General features: G+C 41.7%; 1 protein-coding gene across 2 annotated transcripts in view; it reads left to right on the top strand.

Annotated features, from left to right (window-relative positions):
• The first annotated feature begins 375 nt into the window (after window positions 1–375).
• The window catches only part of LOC121187582 (galactosylgalactosylxylosylprotein 3-beta-glucuronosyltransferase 1), a 68,280-nt gene continuing 41,694 nt past the window's right edge, over window positions 376–26,961 (top strand). For both annotated transcript variants that reach the window (XM_041046892.1, XM_041046890.1), the window contains exon 1: window positions 376–815. The gene's annotated coding sequence lies outside the window, so the exon portion shown is untranslated. The remainder of the gene's footprint in view (window positions 816–26,961) is intronic.

The raw sequence follows: 26,961 nt of genomic DNA, 5'->3' as shown, positions 1-26,961 counted from the left end.
TAACTGGACTCTCTTCATGTCTTTCACCACATCTTCTTCAACACCTCCTCTCCACCTCCCTGCTCTCCCTCCCCGAGCAACTCCCCCCCCTTTCTTTCTTTCTTTCTCTCTCCCCCTCTCTCCTTTCAGTGCTGCAGCCCACCCTGCTCCGAGCTTTAATGGTACATGCCATTAGAAAGCCCATCTCTGGAAGGGAGGAGGGGAGGGTGGTCTCAATCCCAGCTAAGAGGCTACTTTAGTCCCCCAACATAAGCACATTCACAGATGTCTCTGCACACGTAGAGCTGTCTCACCCGTCACGACAGAGCAGCCTGCTTCAGTGTGAACCAACGAGGCACGGACAGAGAGAAGCAGAGAGGGACGGGGAGATACAAAGAGAGGTAGAGAGGAGAAGGAAGGCAGGGATAGCAAGAGAAAGAAAGAGGTGAAGAGCCACGGAGCAAAACACATACATCGCTGCCACTCTGACGTCTCCCCTCATGCGCCTGTTTCAGCGTGTGTGAGCGCAAGAAGAGCAGAGAGGGACTGGAGGAAAATAAATCCCGGGAGCTTGTGTCCTCTCTTTGCTTTATCTCCCCTTCTTTTTTCTTTTTTTTAATCTCCATCATCCAAGGCATAAAGGCGGGTGTCAGCTGGCACAGCAGAATAAAAGAAGGGGATGCTTTGAATGCTGCCTCTCTTTCGACAGGGGACAAGGAAGAGGAAGGGGGGGGACAAGACACAGCAGGGACAAAAACAGGATTTCTAGAATGAATGGGAGTCCTTCTGCCGCATGCGCTGGGAATAGCAGTCTCACACTGAAGTCTCTGAATGAGGTAAAAATAATGATACCACTTTATCTTCCTTTTTTCTCCTCTGTGTCTGATTGGCCGGTAGGGTCAGATTTAGCTCTGAGAGGCACTTGAAAGCATGCACATGAGCTTGAAAGAGATGAACCAATTTCCATGCTGATCAGGTTTGGAACAGCAGCGGGGAGATTGCCATCTTTGTCCCTGGGTTGCTGTGTACAGCAGCACGGTGGAAGTGAGAGGGAAAATCTATGCATGTTGCATGCCGCAGAGAGACAGTGTGAGCTGGGGGTAGAGGAAGAGTCAGTGTCGGCCTGATGAAAAGAATTGCTGATAATCCTCATGAGTGTTTGAGTGCTGAGAAAGCAGAAGGGGCATGGATATACATATATATATTTTTTTTTTCCCCTTATAACTGACCAGCAGAGCTGTTGCCACACAAGGTTCAATTAGAAATGAGATTCTCTGAGTTCAGCTGATAAATGCAAATTAAATTCACTTTTTCATAAAATATGAATTTGATATTCTATGGTGCACATTAAAAAAATCCTGTTAAAGAAATTAAATATATATATAAACACTCAAAAAAATGGGGGTTGGGTGGTTGAGGGATAGAACAAAATGCAGTGCGTGTTTTCCAAAGCAAAGTCTGACAGAGCACTTCCACTGGTGACCCTGGGGAGCCGTACACTACCTTCCAGACAGAAACTAACAACTTGCCCACAGAGGCGAGCGAAAATGGGGCATCGGTTTGAGAAAAGGGAAGCTTGAGTTGGAGTTAAGTGGGCTGTATGTTCTCATTTCTGACATTTACCTTAGAAACCCCGGCTCCGTGAGAGAGGACACAGTGCTAGTGGTTGTTCTCTTGACCAGCACAGGTGCACAAGCAACTTTGCGCCTTAATCTTGCAAAGAAAAAAAACAAAAACAACAACAGTGCATTGTATCAACCCACTTTCCACTAATAACACAATGATGACATAGTTTGCCTGTTATGATCATTTGCATGTCCATTGCATAACTATAAAAACATAGGAAACATTGTTACAGTGTTGTTACAGGGGCAACAGTGGCATCCGTCTTACGGAGCATGTGAAACAGACATTGGCAACATCAAAATTGCAGGGTTCAGCATTTAATTATACGTATTCCTTTAGTTAGTAGGGACTCAGTGGAAAATCTTACACAGTGTGGTTATGGTGCCAAAGGTTAGTCCTAAGTCCTTGTTCATGCGTCAACACCCGTCAACCTGACTCTCACTGGAAGTTCTGACTGGTCCAGTCACAGCACGCTGACACCCATCATGACATCAGGCATATGGGGGGGGGGGGGAAATGCTTCTGCTCAAGCTCACATTTTCACAAGCAAGTCATTGTGTCTGAGAAAAGGGGGCATCCAAAAAGAGAAAGGAACAGAGGCAATATTGTTGCTATCATTGTGTGTGTGTGTGTGTGTGTGTGTGTGTGTGTGTGTTCATAAGTAGTATTAGCAGTACTAAAATACCATTAAACAGCTGTTTGATATGATAATGTGTATTTGTGGCATTACAGGGTGAAAACCTCTGGTCACAGCAGGGCTGTATGTGCATTAATCCACACTGGGAAATACAAATCAAAACACAATGGTGTGTTTTATTCCTCTATAGCCAAATGAATTGACAATTTGTGGTGTTCCCTCTCTAAACTTCCTCATTTGTTTCACAGTCTATATACATGATGGCGGCAACACCTGGCACCCGTTCCGCAGCCTGTAGTGTACGCTCACATGCAATGAAGCCGCGTGTGTTCCCAGCTGTTTCACGCAAGGGTGTTAGCGTGCTTCTATAGCTCTGCACTCTCTGGCCATGTACATATTTAGTTTCTGCTCAGTCTGGCAACGTCAGCAAATAGCATCCAGATCTCATTTATGGAAGCGGACGGCTTGTCATTTCATTCTGTGTTCATGGGTGCCCCTCTCGCCTTGGCCATACAAAACACAAAGTGCTGAGGGGCTAGAAATAGGCCAGAACAGAATAGATCTAGTGACACCACCTTATACAAGGCATACTTTTAACTTGTTTTTTAACTTGTGATTTACTTTTTTATGGTTTCCTGATGTGTTACAACCATTAAAATTCTGAATGAAAATAACATTTGGTTGTGAATCCACAACTCCTGGAAGCTTGTATGCTTTGGCAGCATTTTCTTTACAGAGGTGTTACAGCATTTTATCTCTATAATCAATTAGGAAAAGCCCTGTCTCTCCACTTTGTGGAAGAAGGTCAAAAAACATTGTGACTGGAGAGCTTTTTGTAAAGTGGAAAAGCCCACAACTTCTCATTAATAAAGCTTTTGACTTTACAATAGTCATTCAAATGTGCAGTAGTAAATGCTCTGAACTCAGAAAAGCAAAGTGAGATGCACCTCCACACATTGCCATTTCTCCACAAAACGTCCCTTTAAAATGGTTCATAACAGCATATTATAAAGTCTTAATAAATGACTGACTGATATTTAGAAACGCCATTAGTGACAGTAAGCATTCTTATTAATGTCTTACACCTACTATCTAGGCCTTCAGAAATGTTCAGGTCTTTGAGAGTTGGAATTAGTAGGAAGTGGAGAAAACTTCCTTCCCTGAGTATTTACATTAAGACAGATAGCATGCACAGAAAGATCACAGCTAGAAAGCAATCAGGTTAAGTCGTTTATGTGGTTTATGAAAAGGTGTAAAATGCCACTCTGCTACCAACTGAAATTTCAATGGGTCTGGGCTTGTTTATTTGGATTTATGTATTTATATGGAGCATTTTTATTATTTTTGGGCATTTTAACTATAATCAGAATATTAGGCTTCATATAAATGCATCTCTTGATACATTATACAGTGAAGGTTTGAGCATATATATTATCTTGTAAGAATGCACATGTTGCATGTTCATGAGTAGAGTACACATGTTCATCACTGGTAGCTCAGCTGCATTTCACACATCACTGCACAGTGCAATAATGTGTATGAAGCCTGACAAGACGGAGGGATTAGGCTTCGCACAAATGTTCTGAAAGCTATTCACAAAGCTGCGGAGGTTTCGAAACAGAGGGCAGCATGTGGGTGCCTGTAAAGCATGTCTGCCTACACTGAGAGCTCACAGATGCAGGTTTTTGAACCCCACTCCACTTGGCAAAATTCATTTGTGTTTGATGTCTGTTCAGTGTGTGCTGTAGGTTTCTCTTTGAAGGTGACTGAGCTTATCTGCAGATTCAGTCATGGAGCTGACCAGCCTTAGGCAAAAAAATAAATCATCACCTTTATCACATACAATAGATATGAACAACCCACAGTATGGTCTATAGGTAAATAAAACTAGAGTAGTGCTTACATACACAGCTTTCCCATCTTGCTATTGTAAATATAGGCTTTGGAAAAGCACTCTGAACCTGAAGAACCACTTTGCACATGCATCATGATCAAAACGTGGCACAGAGAGCCAAAACCACTGCAGGATTGGGAATTCAGTATCAGCCCATGTAGGGGGAAAAAAAAAAAAAACAAGTGCGGTGATTACCTGAGGGACATTCTCCCAGGTAATTCACAAGTGTCATGTGCTGTGGTTTGCATGTATTACACATAAGCAGCAAGAATCGTACAGAAAGTACCTGTTTGTAATTTGCATTTTTGCACGCAGAGAAACAACAGCATTCTAAAGTACTATTCTTCCTGTGGCAAATTATGAGAGTGGTGTACTAGATGTATTAAGAGTAAGAGTCCGACAACACCACCTTGGGAATTTCACCCTTGTGGCTGAGGCTTATCAGCAGTCAGTGAGTGCAAGAAAAGTTAGGAACACCATACTCATAGACACAGCAAGCGGTGACATGCGAAGGAACCTTAAACCCCAAGAACACACAGCATATGAGGAGGACACCACCACCCAGGACACCGCCTTTGGGTGTCAGCACATAGCTGTCAAAAGCCAGTATGTCGGCCAATAACAAAAGCAAAGAAAAAAAACAAAAAAAAAAAAAAACAGCAAAATTAGTAAACAATCATAATTAGGAAATAACTAGGCAGAATATATAAAATTTGTTATATCCATGATCTCAGCCAAAAGGCACAGGAAACACTGGACTACAAAGCTCTCTGGCCAGAGATACTAAATTAAACAAGGAATAGGAAACAAGAAAAAGAAAATAAACCACTACCAACAACAAACAAAAAAAAGAAAGAAACAAAAACAAAGCTAAAGTGACTTCACCCACTTTTCTCACACACACACTCTCTCTCTCACACACACACACACACACACACACACACTCGCACACCTGTACAGGCACACAGTTCGAGAAACCGACTGTCAGTGTGGTTACTCAGTGTTGGCCACCGCGGAGCCAGGCGGTCACTTTTACACCCAGTCAGACCAAAAAATAACAACAGAGAAGAGAAAGCGGCAACCGGCAGCGATACAGCTAGCAGCTAGCTGTTAGCTGTAGGAGGTAGCAGCACGCACCACTAGCAGCGGCAACAGAAGACAACAGGTCGGCAGAGGAGCCGAACAACACCTGCGAAGCAGCCACCACACGCTGAGCGCCGGCGAAACAGTCACCGGCGAAGCAACAGTGTTCCTTTTACTTACCTTTATTGTCCAGGTGAACCCCAGCCGTGTGTCCATATCAGCGGGCGTCTTCCTCTAGGAGGACGAGTGAGGAGGACCGGGATTAGCCGCCGCCGCAGACGAAGCAATAAACAGGCGCCGGGACGCGACCACAGCCCGAACAAAGAGCGATTCCGCCAGTCACCACGGCTCCACCAGAGCCTGGTAAAACAATAGTAGATAAAGGGCTTAGCAATAACGTTACCTAAAATTTAATAAAAAAAAATACATAAATAAACATACACTGGCGCTACGAAACGTCTACCTGCACTCGGACACGAGAGGAGATATAGTACCCAGGAAGTGAGCGGGCCTCGAGCCAAGAAATGAGAGACCTAAGAAAAAAACAAACCTCTTTATATATCCTCGCCCCCTACTCTGATAGGCCAATTAGCCTGGCAGCCACCACATACTAGACTCACCTGCATTAGGCTACACAGCAGCATAGCGCGCCACTACATTCCATCAGTTGTGCATGGTGAAGTATTTGCTGATTTGTACATAACCATACATCCAAGCTGTTGTGTTTCCTACAGTATGAAGGGACACTTCAGTATAGTTTACAGTAAGAGATTATCCTCCACCTCAGCCTGCAAATAGCTTTGATGATAAACTATTTTTCATATGTTATTTCATTTTTTTAAGATGGTAAACACCAGAATCATAGAGAAAGGAGCCAGATCTGCGTGAATACTGCAAGAAAAAAGGTTGTTTGTAACAATGGTGTTTGCTCTTTGGCACTAAATGTAAGTTGCTCTGGTTTGCGGCGTCAAAAACTGAAGTCTAAATTGTGTGAAAATATGTGATGGCATGGTTTGACTATGGTCCATGACGGTCCCAAAGGCAGGTGCTTAAAACACACTGGACACATGCCCTTTTTAATGAACAGCTAAGAAGCAAAGCTCCAGCAAAATGAAGACTAAGAGCAATCTGTTGGGCCTTGAAGCAGTGGTGTTGTACCTCCGTGGATTACACTCCATGGGGCACTTAAAATCTGTCTGGCTGCCCATTAAGACAGCCACTATCCTGGCTCATTAATGTCCTGCAGAGGAATTAAAATAAACTGTGCTCCACAGACTCGTGCTGGCAGAGGCTCCCTGCCTTCTCTCCAGCAGCTTTTCTCCCTCCAGAGACAGCAGTTGTTTGCCTGAGGTACATCAGAGCAGCTTGGAGTGACCAGCAACACAGAATAATTAGATGTTCAATTCCTCCAAACTGCTTTAGCTGTTGAATTCATCTTGACTTGTTTCAGCCATTTCAGCAAAGGTTGCCAAATATAATCACTGCACAGGATATCAACACTCACTTAAATGGAAAAACAGGTTTGAACACGGACGATTGTAGGAGGAGGATGGGGAAGAGTCCTGGAAGTAGCCAAGCAAAGAGAGTCCGCTGAAATCAAAGGAATGGCGTTTGCTTGAGGTGTGATTAAAGCTGGATTTTAGCTGGATTTCATTTGTTGTTTGCAGTTTTTTTTCTCCAAATAATGTTGTATTCCAGATAGAAGGAAATGTCTGTCGTGTTGTGTTGATTGTGCATCCCAGAGGAAGCTATTTTGGATTGTTAGTGTAATGATACTGACCAATACCTTTTACAATCCTAGTCAAACTGCAGGAGGCACTCGTGAAAGCTCTTCACATGTTTACATTATTATTACTTTACATTGCTGTTCAAGCCAAGAGAGGAGACGCTTGGGTTTGATTGTACTTGGATGCTGAACAAGTTGGTCTGAGTGTCGATGAAATGAACAGCATCATTTTCTGCGTCACAGGGATTTGCTGCTCGGGCTCGTAATGCTGTTTACTGGTTCAATCAGAAATCCTGCATGATTCAAATAAGTTTCCCCTTTTTCTTAATGAATTTTTTTTTTCTGGCATAATCTCATTATGTGTATTTGTGGTTACCCACGGTCCCTGGGGGCAGTACTGTTGTGTTAGAAAAAAGAGGGTATTAGGGACAGCTGGCAGTGTGGTATCAGTTGTGTTCATATTCATCAGGCCTGTTAGAGATAAGGAGACAGAGCAGAGATACTACTGGGGGCGTATGGTATGTGCAGTGACATAGCATACAGTATATAGGGACACACAAGGGCAGCACCCCCCCACGAACACACACATAAATGAGCAGTCTACAACGTTTACATGCACAAACAGTAAGCAAAGCTTCTGACCCAGCCCTCGAGCTTTACCTCCCCCACTGTCAGACCATATTCTGCCTCACACAGTGACCAAGAGTAGAGTGGAAATCACCTCTTTTCTCTCCCCTTTTTCTCGCCTATCTTCAGATATTTTCTTTGAGTGTTACAATTACATAACATAAGAGAGCGAACAGGAAGAGCCCCGCTCCGTCCTTCATGGCAAAATGAGCTTAACCTATAATCAGCGTGGCGGACATTGCACAGCTCGTGTCTTTGGCAGAGTGTTCAGCTCAGGGAGAGAGGAGGGGTTGCATGCAGCTCAGAGTGAGGCTATAGTAGACTATATGTTCTGTCTAAGAGTAGGTGTGTGAGGTGAGGAGGCAGAGATGATCATTTCACATAATACACAGGTTCCCTTATCATTACACAGTGAGAATCTATGCAGACATAAAAATTAATATGACCGAACGCTGTCATTTGCTCAGGCCATAACCAGATGTGTCATTTGGAGAAAAAAGTCACCAAACATGTTATTTTCAACCTGGAGACAATTGTTGATGTGTTATGCTTACCAAAGTAAGAGTCTGTTTACAGCTGAGGCTACCAAGCATGAATGATTTTGCCTGTGAATCGTCCATATATGCTCTTTATTCTGTCTGAAAAATATCCAGTTCCTTCCAGGGGTCGCCGCTGTAATTGCTCACAGATTGGACAAAAGTGATAGCAAACACACGTCGCAACAAAAAAAAGAAAGAAAGAAAGAAAAAAATGCACAAACAAGCTCATTCTATTACCCTCATAAAAGAAATCCTTGAGGATTTGTTGTAAATCCCTCGGCTTTAACGAGACCTAAGTGTCTGTCCACCTCTGTCGGAGGAAAGGATCACCTTAAGTACATGCTGGGAGATTATTTCAGTAACCTCTCAAAGACAAAGACATCACCATCACCTTGTGGTGTTCAGTGAACCGAATACAAGTGAATACAAGCATCAAAAGCTCAAGTCAATGTACGTAATGTGAAATCTAATGAATGAAAAGACAAAACTCCAGCCAGAAAACTCTGTTTTTTTAAACCCTTATGTGTTTTTTTAATTACAAGTTAATTCTACTTGACCCAAGAACTGTCTGAAGTCACCGGGCCTTTGATTGATTACACAACATATAATAGCATGAAGGCGAATACTTCTGAGTTCTGCGCTATTCTGCTTCTTCTCTGTGTAATGCCACATGAGGCTGCTACAGTATGTTTAGAACAAACTGACATGTCCGCCAACATCTTTCTCCAGGTCATCTTTGTTCATACTCATCTGTTGTGGGAGGACTCCATGCTGAGTTCAAGCTGTGCTGGCTTGTGTTGGTGAAAATTCACAGTACTTGGCCACAGTGTTAGAGAACTTGCACAGGAATTTTTTGTACTGACGGTGTCAACTTTTGATGTTTCACCTTTGTTTCCCCTCCTGTCTCAGAGCAGTACAGCAGCACAGACTTGCCACTTCTGCATACTGTAGAGCTGCTCTTTGTTTTCATGGTGTATTGTGTAAATGTTGAGATTTCAGAGTTATGCAATCTTCAAAAGACATCATGCTCATTATTAAGCAGAGCCTTGATGTGTTTTGGGAATCCAGTGCTGTGCTGACAGTGCACCTACTGATTAAGCCTCACTTCTGCTGATCCTCATAAGAAGAGCTGTTCTGGCGTTATTAGCAAATAGGACTTTTGTCTGTCCAATGTAAATTGTGTCTCTTGGCTGGATGGAAATCAGTACTTATGATTTGAAAGTGGTGTGATTGAGATGCTGAATGAGGTCCACCATATTCTTCTTGAAAGTTCTGATGCTGATTGCTACAAAACCTGGCAAACTGTTAGAGGAACAAGTGAGGTAATAGAGCACATCCTTAACTTAACTTTTACTTTTAATACATTGATTGAATGACTTCTTGAGGATGTTCATGAGATTTAAGGTAGTTTATAGAATGATCCAACAGATCCAACACAACTGTGCACCCTCTGCCCTTGCATCTCAGTGTTATGTAACCTGATGCTGTGGACCTCTGCAAACAACTGATGATTCAGTTCAATTTATTTATATAGCACCAAATCATAACACACATTATCTCAAGGCACTTTAGAGAGCAAGGTCAAGACTTTACAATATTAAAGAAAGAAATCTAACAGTTCGCACCATGAGCAAGCACCTGGCGACAGTGGTAAGGGAAAATTCCCTTTTGACAGGAAGAAACCTTTGACAGAACCAGACTCAGGGTCGAGGCCGTCTGCCCTGACCAGTTGGGGAGAGGGGGAGAAAGAAGAGAGAGAGAGAGAGACCAGGAACAGCTATTTAAGCTGTTGTGTTTAAGTACTGTCAGACTGGCTGCTTTAATGATAATAAAAAATATTGATACTTATATTTATAGGGGTTATTAGCAATAGTGTTATTAGCAATAACAGCAACACCTTCCCTCCTCATCAGTTTGTCCCCTCTTGTTTCTGTGGATTTGCCTTCTTCGATGTTTTGCTCATGAAAAAGTTCCTTTGTTTCAAAAAAAAAAAAATGAACCTAGTAATTGGACTCTCCCTGAATCTGAACTCTGAGAACCACAAGTAAGCCTGTATTTTGACAGCAAAGGGTTCTATTAGGATAATAAGCTACTATGAGGTCTTTAAGATGAGCTCAAGCTGGGGTGGAGCTTGGTCCATTTGTATGTAAGAAGAAGGATTTTGAATCCTATTCTGGATTTCACAGGGAGCCAGTGAAGACGGGGGTGAAACATGATCTCTTTTTCTAGTTTCTGTCAAGTTTTGAGACAAAGAACATGTCTAGGGTGAAAAGTATCAGTCCTAGCATCGGGCCCTGTGGAACTCCATGGGTAGCTTTTGTGTGCATAGAAGAGTTATTGCCAACATGAACAAACTGGAATCTATCCAATAAAGATGACTTAAACCACCATGGTGTGCTTCCTTTAATCCCAATGACATGTTCCAGCCTGTGTAATAAAATCTTGTGACTGATGATGTCAAATGCAGCACTCAGGACAAGTATAGTCCCGAAACAGAAGAAATGCCAGGGGTGGCTTCCATTTTCTAAATGACATTCTAGATATGAGACCAATCTGATTTACTAATCTACCCCACAGAAACACTATTAAAACCATGACTTTATCCATAGATGCTGAATGTGCTGAATTCATTTTCTGCCACGGTGCAGTCATCCTTGTTACACAGTATGAAATAGGATTGGCACAGAAAGGGCTGTCTGGTTCTCCTATTCGGAGTTACTGGAGGTAATTTAGGCAGCAGTTGGGACTGTTTTGACTGAGTGAGATGGATAAACACTCATTTGCAGAAGGGAATTACTCTAGATTAAATATTAATAAGTGTTTTTCCTTCTGTGTTGTATTTACATTTTCAGACCAGCAAAACCAACATAGAAAAAGACTGAAATAAGGGCAAATACATAAGGAAATTATTTATATTCCACTTCACCGTTCTGCTAGTCCATGTTTAGTATTTCCAAACACCCAACTTCTGTCAGAGCCACAAATTAGGGAAATGAATTGTCTGAAAGTTTAATGCTTTAAGCTGAGTGACTGACAGAAGTGAGAGGTGGAAGAATTGAATGTGCAAAAGAAGCCTCAGCATTTCTGCATTTCAGAGCTGCCAAACAGTGTCATGCTGAGGAGGGAGAGATGACAGGCCTTAGCTAGCATGTTGTTATTGTTCTTGTCGTTCCTTGCATGAAATTTCATGTGCAGTAGGCGCCAATTAACTCTCGCTCACAGTGATGCATCTCTGAATCACACTGGCAATTCAGGCAGCGTGTCTCTGGTTCCCTCATGAATGCTGAGAAGTTGTCGCTAATGTGCCATTAAAATGTGGGTTCAAACCGGTCCAGTCAGTTCTGCTTTCCCTAGACTTCTCCTAACAAGAACTATATTTTCTGACAAATCCTTTTGATCTCCTTAGTACCAGAGGAGGGGGAAACCTCTTTGATGTGGCTTGTAGTATGTGGCTGTCAGAAAGCCAACTAATTGTCAAAACAGATTTAATGTCAAAAGTTTTAAAGGACAAGGTGACCTGTTGGAGGATCTACCGTGCACATTTATCGCCTCTATGCTTTGGGCTCTAATTAATAGTTTTATAAGAGCAGTGAGCAGGAAGCCTGACCTTGCACCAGTATTAATTTGTTAAGCTTCTTGGCTATAAAAATAATTACCGTGAACAAACTGTAAAATACAGATACAAAATAAAGAGCTTAAACTGTTCATGCTCATAATCATTGTCAGAATCATTCCATAAGTGATGTGTCTGCAAACCAAAGAAGATTGGCAAGTTATGAGAAAGGGGGACTGTAATGATTGTTATGTCTTTTTAAGGTGTATTGATATGTTCATTTTTATTTCACAGCATGAGGGAAAAACCGGCAGATGCCCACCCTCATTCTTCTATGCTTAATGCTAACCAGCGGGTTTAATGTGGAGTTTACATATGCAGTCCTGAGGCCTAAAGCATGATGCCCCTCAGGCTACAGCTACGGAGCCTGTCCGTGAATATTATCCGAGAATATGTGAAAATTATTAGGGCAGAAGTTGAGCAATGACTTGTGCATTCATAGTATGCTATCTGTAGTTTGTATCAGCTGGGCATTGGTGACTCCTCATAGGATCTTTATATTCATATTAAGGAAAATCATTTGAATGCCCAGTGCATAGCTGGGGTATGGGATCTCTTCTTGAAGCACTGACATGCTGCCTCTGGATTGCTATTAAAACGGGCTACATGATTGCAATGAAAGGCAACAATTAAATTTAAAACCAGCCATTTGTTTTGCCACCAATAATGAAATCTAGTCCATTAACTATGGATTATGCTTCCTTCATTTGTTTGTTTTTCTTGGTTTGTGTTTTTATTGGATTATCCTCTCAACCATTTTAGGCCCACTAAATATTTCAGAAACCACTGATCAGGTTGAACACACTGAGAGGATTCATATCATTGCTAAAGTGCAGTATTTTCAGACTTGCACCGATCCGACCCAGGACCAGTGCATTCCAGGTCGAAACGCAATGGCATAACTATTCGCTATTGAGTGTTTCAAGCACAGTAATTTCTCCGTTAGACAGGTGATTTTTGAATGGCTCTGTCTAGTTTTGTTTTAACAGATCAACAGAACAGTGCACTGAGGGACCTATTATATTGTCTCCTCTCAAAACTCTAGTAGAGTTTGAGAGGATTTCAATGAGAATGTATCAGTATCGTCGTCATTTTGTTCCCATGAGACACTCAAATGAAGTCTTGTTTATGTCTGCCTCATCTTTATAAAGTACAGAGGGAACCAAGTAAAGGTACGCTGCCAGAGACACTTGTTCCAAATTACTACTGCTGCAGACGTTGCTGAGTAGATAAAGTGGTAGTTCGATTAAACCATCTAGGTATCTCAGACAGTGTAATAATTATTTGTGCTGCTGGTGAGGCATCTGTGTGATGGGCTGGTTTGTTAGAAGTGCTGTGTGGTGATCAAAGTGGCTTAGTGAAACTGGCATAGGCAGCATTTGTTGCTTGGCCTTAGGCGGAGTGCTCTCTGTAGCCAGCCACAGTTTGACGGTGTCCAGTGCTCTCACATCTGTTGTCCTGACATGACTCATGTCCACAACAAGTACGTGTGACTTAAAACTGGACTGCAGTGGTTCCTTTTCCTATTTTTACCTCACTAATACCCCCTTTTGTTCTCAGTTTAAATATAGCAGTCAAGTTTGGCATGATATTACCTCATAAAATGTGGTAAGGGTGAATGTTAGTTCAAGCTTTTTGGGATTTAATGAAGAGAACAAAAGAAGACATGAAAGCACATCACTGTGGCAGTGCAAACACAGACACAGTGAGACACCTAGTTAATTATTCTTCTGAGAGTTGGAGTGAGAATTCTTTGCAATCAAGCATGTGTCCATGTGTGTGTGTGTGTCTGTGCGTGTGTGAGTGCATGCAGGTTTTGTGCTTGTCTTTTGCCTGCATGGACACCACATCACCTCAGCGTAGCGTCATCGCTAAAGTTAACTGTAGACAGAACAATGTTCACACTGAGAATAGGAGTTGAGTTTTAATACACAGTGGGCTGAGGCCCGAAACAAATGCCCTTGTGTGATTGATTACACGCTACAAGCTAATGAGATAAACAGAGCCTGAATCGATTCAGTCGGGGGAGGAATCATGCCAGAGGGTTATATGCAGCCGTGTGCAATGGCTTTATTGACACACTCATATTCAAAGACCCAGTGAAAGAGACCAAGCTGTGCTTTTGGCTGAGAACAGAGCTGTATCCTCTTCCGCTGCATGGAGCTGCTTCGCCCACCACTGCAATCAGGGTCAATGCTGCTCAAATCAAACGCCAGCGATGGGACCCGACAAGTTGAGTATTCACCTCTTAACAATCACTGCTAAGAAAACGCTTTTCTAGTGAAAGACAAACAAGACAGGGACTGTGAAGCAGGCAGTCTTGCATTAACAGATGGACCTGGGAAAGCACCTTCAACTGCAGATTGTGACAGAGCGAATAACAGTACGAGCGTGGATGACCATCGGCCCAATTTAGGGACTATCTGGTGAAGCCGCCGCAGTCCTTCGCTCACTGGCCGATGACAGAGGCAGTGATATTCCAAGTGCTGCGGTTAAACAATTAAAACCTTCACGCTTCATCAAGATGACTGTAAGAGGATAAGGAGGGATGGACGGCACATGTGATGCTGAGCACGTCTGAGCTCCAGGCGGTGATTTAGGATGAATGAAGGGCTGAGAAAGCACAGGAAAGGTGAATATCTGTTCAGAAATATTACATTGCAATTTTGTTCCCCTGTTGAGGTTTATAAATGAATTTTGTGCTCGGGCTCATCATAATAATTGTGTTCTTGTGTATTAGTCGTATCTTGCAATAACATCTCTAACCACTTACAGTTTCAAAAGAAACTAATTTGCTTCTTTCAGGCACTGGCTCTAAACCCTTGTGTAAGACCCTCTTATCCTGCAAAAGAGTCGTATTTTGATCGTGTTGTATCTTTATTTCAGCCAGCACTGATTTATTTATGTATTTAGAACCAGGATTCACCACAGTGAATTTTAAGCCCCCTGATGATCTCTGATAAGCATGACAGCAGGAAAATACGACCGGGCTCCTGGAAAGACATTCAGAGGAAGTGTGTTTAATTGATTGCTTTATGATTGTGTCACTCAAGTTTTGTCTGCACACCAAAGAACTCAAGGGGGTGAGTCATCAGTCAGGGGTGGGGGGGGGGGGGTTGACTGTTTAGCCATTTTTTTCACACAGAGGACAGAGGAACGAGAGTGTCTCTGTTGCTTATGTGCCGCTAAAGACTTAGAGGGGAAAATAGTAAATTTCATCAGTGTCCAATTGCATAAAAATTCATTTGTTGTAGTGTTTGATCATGGGCCTCTGGGCAGGAAGGCAACAGGGGAGCTGTTGCGTCGAAATTCTTCCACAGACAAGCATTTAGCAGAAAGAGAGTGGCCTCTTTTTATGCGATTCCAGATTTGCCCTACAAGGGTGACATTTCCCTTAGCTGCAAAGGATTTAGTGTGTGTGTGTGTTTGTGTGTGTGTGTGTGTGTGTGTGTGTGTGTGTGTGTGTGTGTGTGTGTGTGTGTGTGTGTGTGTGTCCATTAGTCTTCATATTTTTACATGCTTTTTATGCCATTCCTAAAATTAACTTGAGAGGCTTTTATTTAATATACAAGCACAAAATGCTGGATCTCTGACTGTAAATTAGGCTTAATCAAAGTTAAATATGTAAAACAGTTAAATGGCAAAATCACTACAACAATTTACACCTGCTGCCTTTCATTTTTTTTTTTTTTTTTTTTTGTCTGGTCCAACATGTAAAACAGTGCACACGTGAAGACAGACTGAGTGGAGTATAATCAGGCTATCAGCATTATTAATGAAATCTTTAATCAGACCCACAGTACACAGTTCATTTGCTATAATGAAAAAACCTAAATAGTGAGTTTCTATTCAGTGATAGTGACAGAATATAACATAATCCTTTACTGGTCCCATAATTCATTCATTCAAAACAAGCATTTTTCTAAAAAGTTGTAAGTTTGTATAAGTGCACGAGAAAGGAGAAATTCAAATCTACAAGATATTAAAAAAAACATTTTTTTCATTTATTATTTGTTTATTGTTTTTTTTTTCCATTCTCATATGCCCATTTTCAGGCCATGTGTTTACATTTAAAAAGAAAAGGGAACCCAGACGATGATTAAACAGCATTTGGTGAAAATTACACCCCAATATGACAAAAGTTGTCTATTCCACAGTTCATTGACTGTACACCGAGTTCACAACAACAGTGACACTGGTAATAATCACCTGTAATCGATAGGCTCTGTCTAAATGTGGTTTCTAACATGCTGAATTCAAACACAGAGAGGGAAAACAAGCTTTTACACCTTGTACAAAGCGGGGGAAAAGGATGAAAATCAATATGGCTCCAGCCATGACATACTGCAAATGAAAAGCATGCATGCCATGATAATGGATATGGATTTCTGGATGTGTGGCTCATGTTTTTATTCTCATGCAGTGCTAAAATCTTTATATATAGTGCTACAAAAGATGAGTGATGAGTGCACAGAACAGAGCCCGTCTATTGTGTCTTCCTCTACAAGGTGTTCAATCAGTGGGTAAAGGGCAGAGAAATGGTCTCTGTAGTTTAGATGTCATTTTTAAGTGGACCACTCCTTTAATCTTGTGCAGCTTCACATGAAGAACTGTACGTGGGATTTTCTCACATTTAAAGGACCACTGTCAGAGCTGCCTGTTGCTACACTTGTATAATTAGAGGCTGTCAGCGGCCAACTCAGGTAAAGACAGAATATAGATTAACTTTAGACTTTTGTTTAAACGGTGGGTGAGACATCACAAGAAGGCCGAGCACAGAGAATAGAGAGAGAAAGAGCAGCATTACAATGTTTACCATGCTGAGAGAAGCAGGATACCAGCCTTGAGATGTCTCACATTGTTTGTAATCAGTAAGACACCCGCTCTGCATCTGGCTTCCTGGTGCGCCTTTATGTGTGTGTGTGTGTGTGTGTGTGTGTGAGCCTTTCATGGAGATGTGTTTGTAAGCGTGTCTGTGAGGGTCACACAGACAAACACACATATCCCTGATATATTTGTCTGGTGAACAGGTTGTGTGATATTTGTGGCTGTCTAGGATGCTGTTACCGGGGTGATAACCTGTGGTTGTCATAGAAGCTGTCGTACAATGAAGGTGAATCTGGACAGATAAAGAAATGTGGGACAACCATAATTTTTAATTATCCTTACGTCATAAGGTAGATAACTTTTGTAGTCATTTTTCAATTTATTTTAGTCATCCTCACAATATTTTCAGAGCAGCAATAACAATGTATCGGTGATAGATATTTATGGAACCTAGCTGGCTATAAATATGGGTCACACCTGCTCTTATTTATGTGGCTGGGCAACAGATGTTGTTGTTGCGGTTATGAGTGTCAATATTTCCTGTTACCTGTTACTGTTTTGTACAGTATGTACTATATATATATATTTTTTTTATCTATGCCTTATTATAATATTATAGTTTTTCAGGTGATGGTCCTATTGGAGCAGCTGGCCAATGCAATAATTGCATCACAAACAAAACACACAAACAGCTCAAGTAAGCAAGTAACAACTTCATGATACATGAAGTAATAAGATCTATGATTTAAAGCCAAGCGCTGCGCAGGCTCAGGTGCAAATGGAAGAACAATTAAAGGGAACTGATGAAATATTTTCAGAATTTTTGCCCCATCTTGTAAATATCTCAGTGATTTCAGAGTCAGTCGCCTCTGTTTTATCCCTCGACTGCTAAAGATGGTTCCTCCAGTCCAAAACTTTGCCATTAAAATGTACCATTACTGAAACAAGCAAAGGGAAGACATCAGGAGACATCAGGAGACATGAAGCTACAGCTGCTTAACTGACTCCGTGTTAACATTTTGGTTGAGACTTTGGTTAGTGAGGCTGCACTCAGCGATAGTGGTGTGCTGCGTCAGCCACAGGGCTAAATCTAAGAAGGTTTAAGCCATTTAAATAAAGAGGAAAGGCTATCCTTTAAAGTGTGGCTGGTGTTAAGCCTCACACAAATCTGATAAGTACACTGTGCCCGAAGTAGCTTCGCATAAACCGATCTTACAGCAGCAGGCGGGCACGATGGAAAATGCTCCAGTGTCTTATGATTTTCTTGAGCAAGAACATAAGAAGAAAGAAGTGCCAGGAATTATAATACAAAGACAGTATTGATCATTAAGTCAGTGCAACATTTTAGAGACGCCCTGTCATCACTGAAGACATGCAACAGCATTTTGCTTCGCTAACCACCCAGTCAATAAAGTCCCATTCATATTGTTCTTTATTGTTTGTCAACGGGCAGTCAGCATAATTAGGGTTGTTGAGATGTCATTGGGATCCAACCAGCAGAACATTTTCAGCAAGATTGTAGATTAGCTTTAAACACACAAATGAGAGGTTAAAGGTCTCCTACATGTCTTAAATGTTGTCAAACCATTTCATTTTTGACAGTTTAGACTTTTAAAAATTAGAAATTTGAATCTGCAAATAGTTGTTTCCATTTTGTGTGATCTTGTTTTTGTAACCCTTCTATTTCATAATTGTGCAATCATGAGTCACTTACACCTACACAAAAGTGATCAAAAATAACTATACTGAAATAATAAAATTAAAGTTGGCATGCAAAATGTGCACCTACATCTCAATCAAGACAAAGAGAAATTAATAAGCCTTGGTATTTATTCTGCCAGCAGTGCCTGAATCCAAATATATCGTACGAGCATTCACAGCAGAGGATATCCCTTTATCAAAAATCCCTGATGGTGCAAGGGAAGAAGAAAGACAAAGACAGAACATTTTCCTCTGGCTCAGATTAGCACACACAGCACGTAGCCTACAGAGATACAAACACTGAGTTTTCTCGCTGCCGAATTATGACAAGAAATGTTAACTCAAATCTACTAGCCCAAGGTAACGTCTCAAGGTTAAGAGATGCCATGCATGATGTCTTTATTCTGTGAAAGGAGACTTGCTTCTTAAGACCACCTGAGCCGTTTTTCTTTTCTCCAGGGCACCAGCCTACATCTCATCCAGCCTTACAATGAAACCAGCAAACCTAAACTCGTTGGTATGGGCCTTCGTTCTGCCTGAAGGCACTGAGGTTGATTCAAGACACAGTGTCAGTTGCAGAGCCCCGCTCTCACCCCTGCCAGTTGGAGGTCATTGTGAACACGCAGGTGTTTTCTCACATGGTATCACCTTGACACAGGCACCCGTGATAACGCTGGTCTGTAATGTAATTGCAACATAGTCTGGTTTAGGAAGATGGAACTGATGCGGGGGCTGGGCTGTCAGGATGAACGGACAAGAAGCAATACGCCCAGACTCTATTACTGTTAATTGAACTGGAGAAAAAGAGGGATGGGGAAGACAGAGAGGGAAGAGGGGAAGATAGATAGATAGAGAGAGAGAGAGAGAGAGAGAGAGAGAGAGAGAGAGAGACAGGGGCAGAGGGAGAGAAGTGGAGAACCTGCCATAATAGTAACCTTATCTCCAGATGAACCTTAGCTGGTGCGTGAGAGGTTAATTCAATGTCGTGCCAGCGAGAGGGACAGGGTCCATTCCTCTGTCTCATTTGGGAGATAGGAGTAAGATAGTATCTTGCTGCATTTGGGGAGAAAAAAAGCAATTTGTGGAGCTAATTGTAGATGCATGAAATCCAAAAGAAAGCTTGTGCATTTCAGCTTGAAAACGAAGTGCCATCCATGGTAATCCTCTGTCTCAGAAGTTTCAGAATAACAAGCTCATGAAAATTAATATAATTTTTTTCACAGCTTTCCTTTTTTAAAATATATATTAAGGGATTGTCATGCTGTCTATAGATTATGCTGCATTAATCCAAAGTACATTTACAATACCAGCATTAATTTCCCAAAGGTGTGAGACACAAGGGCATGAGCAGGGATGTTCAGCAACTCCAGCTCTGAAAGAAAGAGAGGACATGAGAGGCTCATTTGTGCTCCTCTGTTCCTGTGAGACTAGACTCCTGGTGTGTTAGGATTTCTGCTACTGCTGCAGCCACAAACACACATCTGGTCTCCATGTTTTGTTTTTTTATTAGAAGTGCTGTGTCAGAGTTGTGCATCAACAGTATGTAGCATCGACTTATTTGTGACACTCAAGCTTTGTGACCAAGAGACTAGATGTCTGCATAAGTTTGAAATACCCAAGTCTGAGCTGTCACAAAGTTTCCATCCATGGACATGAGTCTGACAGATTCTGTAAGTTTGTTGGGGTTTTTTTTCCCATAATTTTTTTCTGCTTGTGTTGCCTTCACAGTTATTTTGAGGGGCATTTTCCTGAGAAAATTCATTCCCCTCAACAGCTGACATACGTTCAGAGCTGCTACAGACTACTCAAAGACACAAAATACTTCCACAGTATGTATACGTCTGGAAACCTTCCATGCAAAACAGAGGTATCTGACAGAACTTAAAAATCAGCCAGCATGATTGTTTTCCCATTGTAGGTTTCATGATTTACAGTTTTCTTCACAACATTAATTCTAATTTATTGGCTTCCATTGGATTCCACTTCTTCTAACAAGTGGACCCTGCTGCACAAATATCACCCGAGGATGAATCATCAGCGACACAGGGTAGCACAGCCTGTGTTTTGCTTTTCCTCAGACAAATACATGAAAATTTACACAGGTGAACACTGATGAATGTATCACTTGGGCTGACATGTCTTATTTGTGGAGGTGGACAAAGTAAAAGCAGTGAAAAGTGGCTTACGAGAACACTCTGCAGCCACCATGGAGCAGTAAATGTCTATAAATGTGCTTTTAAATAACAAATACAACACACAGACTTACGTTTAATCAACCAAAAATACAAGCTGAGCCATATCCCAACCTGAGCTCTGACTGAACTTGGACTGAGTGTCAGGGCTGCAGTGGCTGCCCAGCAAGAGTTGTCTGTCTTTAATTCTGTACATCCACAGAAAGTGATAGATGGCAGAGTAAGGACAGAAGCTCTTGCTCCATTCATCAAAACCAGACAACCTCTTCGGGCTTGGTGGCCCCTGTGACAAATGAGGACCAAAGTTCCTGCTGGAGGGGGTGAACAGGGTAGGAGCTTTGGAGGAAGTCCCAGCTTGGCCAGAAAGGACAGAGACTACTTATTCTTGATCCACATGTTCTCCCCTGGCTGCTTATTATGACCAGAGTTCATAAAACGCTTCTGAAGCTTTTGTCTTGAGCGACGAATTGCATGACAAATTGCTCTTTGCACTTTAAGCTGGGTTCAATAAGGCCCCAAATTGGTACTTAAAAGTGTGCAGTGAGAATGAGACAGATGCTGCTGAAGGAGGCTGTGGAGACTTGTGTCGACGTAAATCACTTTTTTTGCATTAGGAACCGCGAGGAGGCAGGCAGCAGGGAGAAGCAATTCTATTTGAAGCCCCGTATCAACTGGAGGCTTGAATGCATATTGTTAGAAGTCCGTTGAAAGGGGAGGAGAGTGTGCTGGTCGGAGAGGAGAAAAGACACATTAACTTGAACGTCTCAGCCAAGAAACGGGAATAATGCACATTCCTTTCAAAAGTCCTCTGAAAAATGACTGCATTTCTAAACAACCTAATCCACCTATTATGTGTGTGTGTTCACTGAACGGTCACAGTTTTGAGCTGCGGTGGAGCCACACTTAAACCTTCACTCAAAAATAATAATTGTATATATATATATATATATATATATATATATATATATATATTTATACCCTCAGAAGACAGCTTACAGTATTGAATTAACTGCTACACCTAGTAAAACAGATTATTCTTAACAGTTATGTAACGGCTTCACAGAGCCCATAAATACATTTGAGAAAAAAGGCGATCATTCAGGGGACTTTATGGCTCTCTTTACCGCCAGACAAATGTGGTTCTGCCCAGAATTTCAAGTGTAGTGTACAGTGTGTTGTTGAAACAATAGCGGTAGGAGCAGCTGAGGTGTTGCCTTAGTACTCCAATCCACAGAGCACTTTCCAGTAAATTACTGCTTGACACAGGGAGAATGAGAACCATAATGACTGCAATGTATGATGTTTAATTCAGTCGTCCTTTACGTGGGGACGAAGACAGGCATGAATCTCTGTGATCTCAGTGTTTGGATTATGTTCTGAGAGATATAGCAGAACAGAAACAGGGCAACAGTCTCCTTCATCATGACTTTGGGCTACATATCATATTCAAGGGCACCTTGGCTGATGATTGATGAGGCAGTAGCCAGTTTATTTGTCTTCCTCACCGTTTATTATTACAGATACTGGAAGGAAGTCATGTGTTAGACACATTTTCTGTTCTTCAAACCTTTTTACATTCAAAACCAACTAAACTGAAGGTTTCCACTGCCGTGGCAATTTTAAAAATACTTAATGTGTGGCCCACGTCTATTGCTTAGTAGTTACCTGTGCAGCTTTACCTTGTGACTGCATCTCCATTATGTCCCTAGTAAGCTAATTGCTCATCTCACAAACCCGCATCTATTACATTCACATCTATATCCGTTTTCTATTTTGATTTATCAGCTCAAGGAGCTGTCTGTTCATTTGCTCACAGGTTAGCTGTTGTTGACCTTAGCTATCCGTAGTTACCTCAAAGCTGCATTAATCAATATGTCTGCCTTTATAGCTTTCTATATGATCAGCTACATTCACCAGCGAGTTGTCTTCTTTTGTTTGTCTGGCACAGGCAGTGAGACAGACAATGTTTAGCATATCATCACACAGTCAGACAGGTTAGGAAAGTCGTGTGTGATGGATTTATCATGGCTTCAGACAGGAACTGCTGAGATGCAGCCACACAGTATGTGTAAAACTGAAACAAAAAAAAAAAGAAAAAGCCCCATAAAGCAGCTGTCTTATACAGTAACTCTCAGTTATTTTGGTGGGGAAACTTTTCACATTATTAGTCTTTTTTTTCCACGTTCATCTTAAAACTACTGATTAATGCAAGTTTGACTTTAAATTTGAGGAGTAAACTTCTCAGTGTCCCAGCTTCACAAAGTCTGAGCTGATCAGCCTCCATTTACATGTCAAGAGAGAGGGACTGTGTACACACACACACACTGACACCCACACAAGGACATACACAAGCACATGCACGTACGTACACACTTTGTGTTGGCTTAATTATGAACTGACTTTGACTCTGATTTTAATTTCACAGCTTAAACCATCCATGCCCCAAATGCAAAGGAATCCATAAAACTCTTAAACTTCCCAGGATAATTCTTATCACCAGTGGCTGTGAGATGTGTCTCAGTATAGTTTAGAGGATTTTTTTTTTTTGCCCTGCATTTGTTTTAGGAAGACTGATTTGCAAATCTTGTTTGGTTTGATGTTTGCACATGTTATTGATTTTTGCTGAGTGCTTAGGGTGGTAAATAATCACAGTGGATATACTGCCTTGATGCAAGTTTAGCTTTGTTTACTGAGGCAGAGCTGTTTAATTGCACTTTGTGCTTGGAGCTCAAAGCAGTGCGGCTTCATATGGAAATGTATTGGATTTGAAAAAAATGCATTGCTTAGTTGAATTTATTGCTCGGCTTTTGATTGAAAAAGATTATTAAGAAACTGCAGTGTCATTAACAATGCATTGCACTGCATTTACTTCACACAGCCTCTCTGAGCATAATGATGCACTTTAGTTTCAAAGTAAACTGGAACCAACAGTGATCATGAGTCCTCTTTGAATCAACCTAAGGCCCTTTAAACACTTCAGTGTGTAAAGATTCTGTTTGGAAACATTACAGTTTTGTGCTTTTGCATCAGTACAAGCATGATAATGTCTCTCAATGTGTTCAAACTGAATATGAAGCAAATTGTCATCTTGTTTTTTTTTTTTGCTTAGAGTGCAGCCACGAACGACCAAAGGCTGAGACTGTATATTAGCTGTAGTTAGCTGACAACATGCACTGACACCGTGTACAGTGTTCCTGTGCATGTGTGTGCTACAGTTCACAGTCGGAGTGATTTTAAGTGTACCTGAAACTTCAGTAGTCTTCCTTGTTTTCCTGCAGACACTTTCATTTTCACTCTTGTTGTCTCATGTCTTCACAGTAACTCTCTATGTCTTCGTGTTGTCTTTAATTTTCACTTGTATTCAGTCTGAAGACACTTTGTAGAGACAGGTTTGAAATCAAAACTAATAACTACACTAACCTTGCACCCGCTGCCTGTCAGTTGTTTTCACAGTGTTCAAGGTAAAATATTCAAAGTTGCAAATACTTGGAAATGTGAATTTGACAGAACAGTGCCTGCATCTCCCAAACTCAAGCATATGTGTCATAGGAGAGATAGTGCTGTACTGTATCGGATGGAGTGCACTCGTTACAGACTGATAAATGTTTCTGCTTTGTGTGCAGGCACAAACATGTCAGAAATGCAGGCCATCACAGTTGCCCCCTTTGAGATCAGATAAAAGAGTAAGCTTCAGACCTCCATGTCCTCTGATTCAATGTCAGTCATTCACTCTGAGGCCAGTTTTTTTTTCTGTGGTAATGCTGTGGAGAATTTTAGGTCTCATACCCACTACTGCAGTACATCCTATCAGTCACTTCATAAAGCTTTTTTTTCCTTTGCCTTGAGCAAGTGTTAGGCATGGTTGAGTGTCCACAGGGAGCCTCGGTGAACACGTAGTCTCAGCGTGACAGGTCAGTTCCAAAATAGAGGATACTCCTACAACAGTTAACCACTGAAAACATACCTGTGTACCTCCAATAACACAGCAGACATCTGTGAATAAATCTTTAGTGCATGTCCATATACTGTATGTACTCTTACTGTACACCAATTCACACACATTCAGACACATTTGGATGAAGCTAAACAGAGGAAAATGCTTTAGTGCCTAGTGGATAGGTAATTGGATTCCGCAAGATAATCAAAACTGGAATCTCTCCTGCCATTAATCTGTTCCTTGAAACATACAGATCACAGGATTTATCTTTTATGACATCAACGGTTTGCAAATAGATAATGCTATACCTTTGAAATACGTCCAACAAGCTCCACTTTTTATCCCTGTCAGCAATTAGTCCACACTTCTACTTCGAATGTTTGTAATGTGATCTGCTACGTCGGCATATCCCTCCCTTCATTAGAGCGGCTGTCTCACAAAATACTTGCAATTAGAAGGGGGATTTTCTTAATGGCAGGAAAACTCATCCAGCAAGTGAGACAGAGAGGCAGTTTCTTCCTGTGGACTGAGCTGACATATTGCTGCTCTGCAGCAATTAAGTGGAAGGAACAAAGAAACCGATACAGTGTCATTTTCCCATGCAGACTCTCCAGGAAACTGGCAAAGGAAAGGCACTTTTAGGGCCAAATGATGGCCTGTCTCCTGGGTTTGATCACTTTAAGCTTGGCTGTAATGGCTCGTAGTCCAGAGATCTCCCATTTGACAAAAACCTTTATGTTAATGCCAAGAGCAAAGGTCTGTACTGGCAGTCTCAGGAGTGTATCAAATCAATTAACAGATCTTTCAACATTCACCACAGGGTGCATTTTTTATGATTTGTTTAAAGATTTTATGGAGTAGAAGCCTTGTTATGAAATGATAAAATCCATCTGACAGGTTTGCAGCAGACTTTTTAAAAGACTTTCAGCAAATAGAGCCTGAGGGGAGCATAAAATGTGCTGGACTCCGCATTTTAAAAAGTTTCGGGGTGAAATAGACACTATAGCCTCTCCCAGTCCTGTCGAATCAGCTATCAGATAAATGAACCCGTGCTGTGCCTTCAAATCTATTGGTATGGATTCCACCACATCCTTTCTGCAGAGTGTGATGTTTCCCCTGCTCCTCTGCCAATGGATAGAAAATGTGTCCTTCGTCAAGTGACCGTGCTGCTGTATCAAATCAAGATGAAATGCTACTGTAATTCTCAGCAACTTCAGCTCCTGACACCCACTGCAGTCACCAGCAATGGCACCGCGTTGTTGTGACTGTGGAGGAAGCATCGTGTAATAGGAATGCAGAGGTCAAAATCCCCTGATCGAATGTGAAGTAGTGCCTGAAAGAGCACTGAGTGAACCAGACAGTGCTCTGTCAGGCCTGCTGACGGCAGATGGGGGAAGATGCCTCGTCATTTGTCTATGTTCTGATCTGATCTGTCAGTACAGATTCATCTAGTGAGAAATACTCTGTCCGCTCATGCAGTTTCTGTCATAAAGTACTGCTTCTGTCTTGAAACTCTGAGTTAATAATAAAAGTTAGTTAGTTAGTTAGTTAGATACATACATACATGCATACATACATGCATACATACATACATACATAGATGGATGTTGATGCAGCTAAGCATTACATAAAGCCTGTCGTTATATTTAAACCTGGTGTAGGAGTCATTATGCTGCTCACACCACTGCTTGTCAGACGATGCCGTGAGGGAACTGTTAACCACGTCTTTATCCAAACGTGACGGGTTGTCCAAGCTATGCAGCAGCACCGATCCAACAAGGGCATCCATGTTCTTCTTAAGATTACTTAAGCCCCCAGTTTTATGGGTAGTGGAGCCCTTCAATTTCCCCAAGCCCCTGCAATTATGCAGACTCAGAGTATGAACCATGTGATTGTGTTCTACAGCAGAAGGTATATTACCTTTTTAGGGTGTCAAGGAGAGTACCCCGGGGAGCAACGTATAATTGCAGCTTGCGCAGGATTCAATTGTTCGACCATGTTAGAGGGATTTTTGTATTGTTTGCATGACCGGCGGTCACAGTCGTGTACAGACTGTCAGTGTGCTATGGAGGGGACATGTAGGTAATATGATACATGATTAGAGGTCAGTTCTAATGTAGAGGCATTCACTATAGTGTCAGTCTGTTGGTTGGTCAGTCCACCACTTTGTTCCAGACTGATATATCTAAAAAAATATTGGATGGATTCCCATTAAAATTTGACCAGAGGATGAACCTTACTGAGTCAGTGATTCCCTGACATTCCCTCCAGCAACAACATACAGTTGACATTTGTGGTTCATTTCCTTGACAGCTATTAGATGGACTGCCATGAAATTTAGTAGAACAATTCAAGGTCCCCAGAGGATGAATTCTAATGACTTTGGTGAACTCCTGACTATCCATCTAGCGCCACCATCAGTTCATAGTTCATTTGCTAGAGGACTCCTGAACTCTCAAATCCAGGCTGGCACATAACACAAAAAGGACATGAAGAATAAAGATCGGCACATTAGCGTGCTGACATTCAAATTTAGCTCAAATGCTGTGCCTAAGTACAACTTCACAGAGCTGCCAGCAC

This window comes from Toxotes jaculatrix, chromosome 9 (assembly GCF_017976425.1).
Source record: "Toxotes jaculatrix isolate fToxJac2 chromosome 9, fToxJac2.pri, whole genome shotgun sequence".
NCBI lineage: Eukaryota > Metazoa > Chordata > Actinopteri > Toxotidae > Toxotes > Toxotes jaculatrix.
Note: the sequence above shows the minus strand (reverse complement) of the source record. Positions and strands in the feature narration are given on the sequence as shown.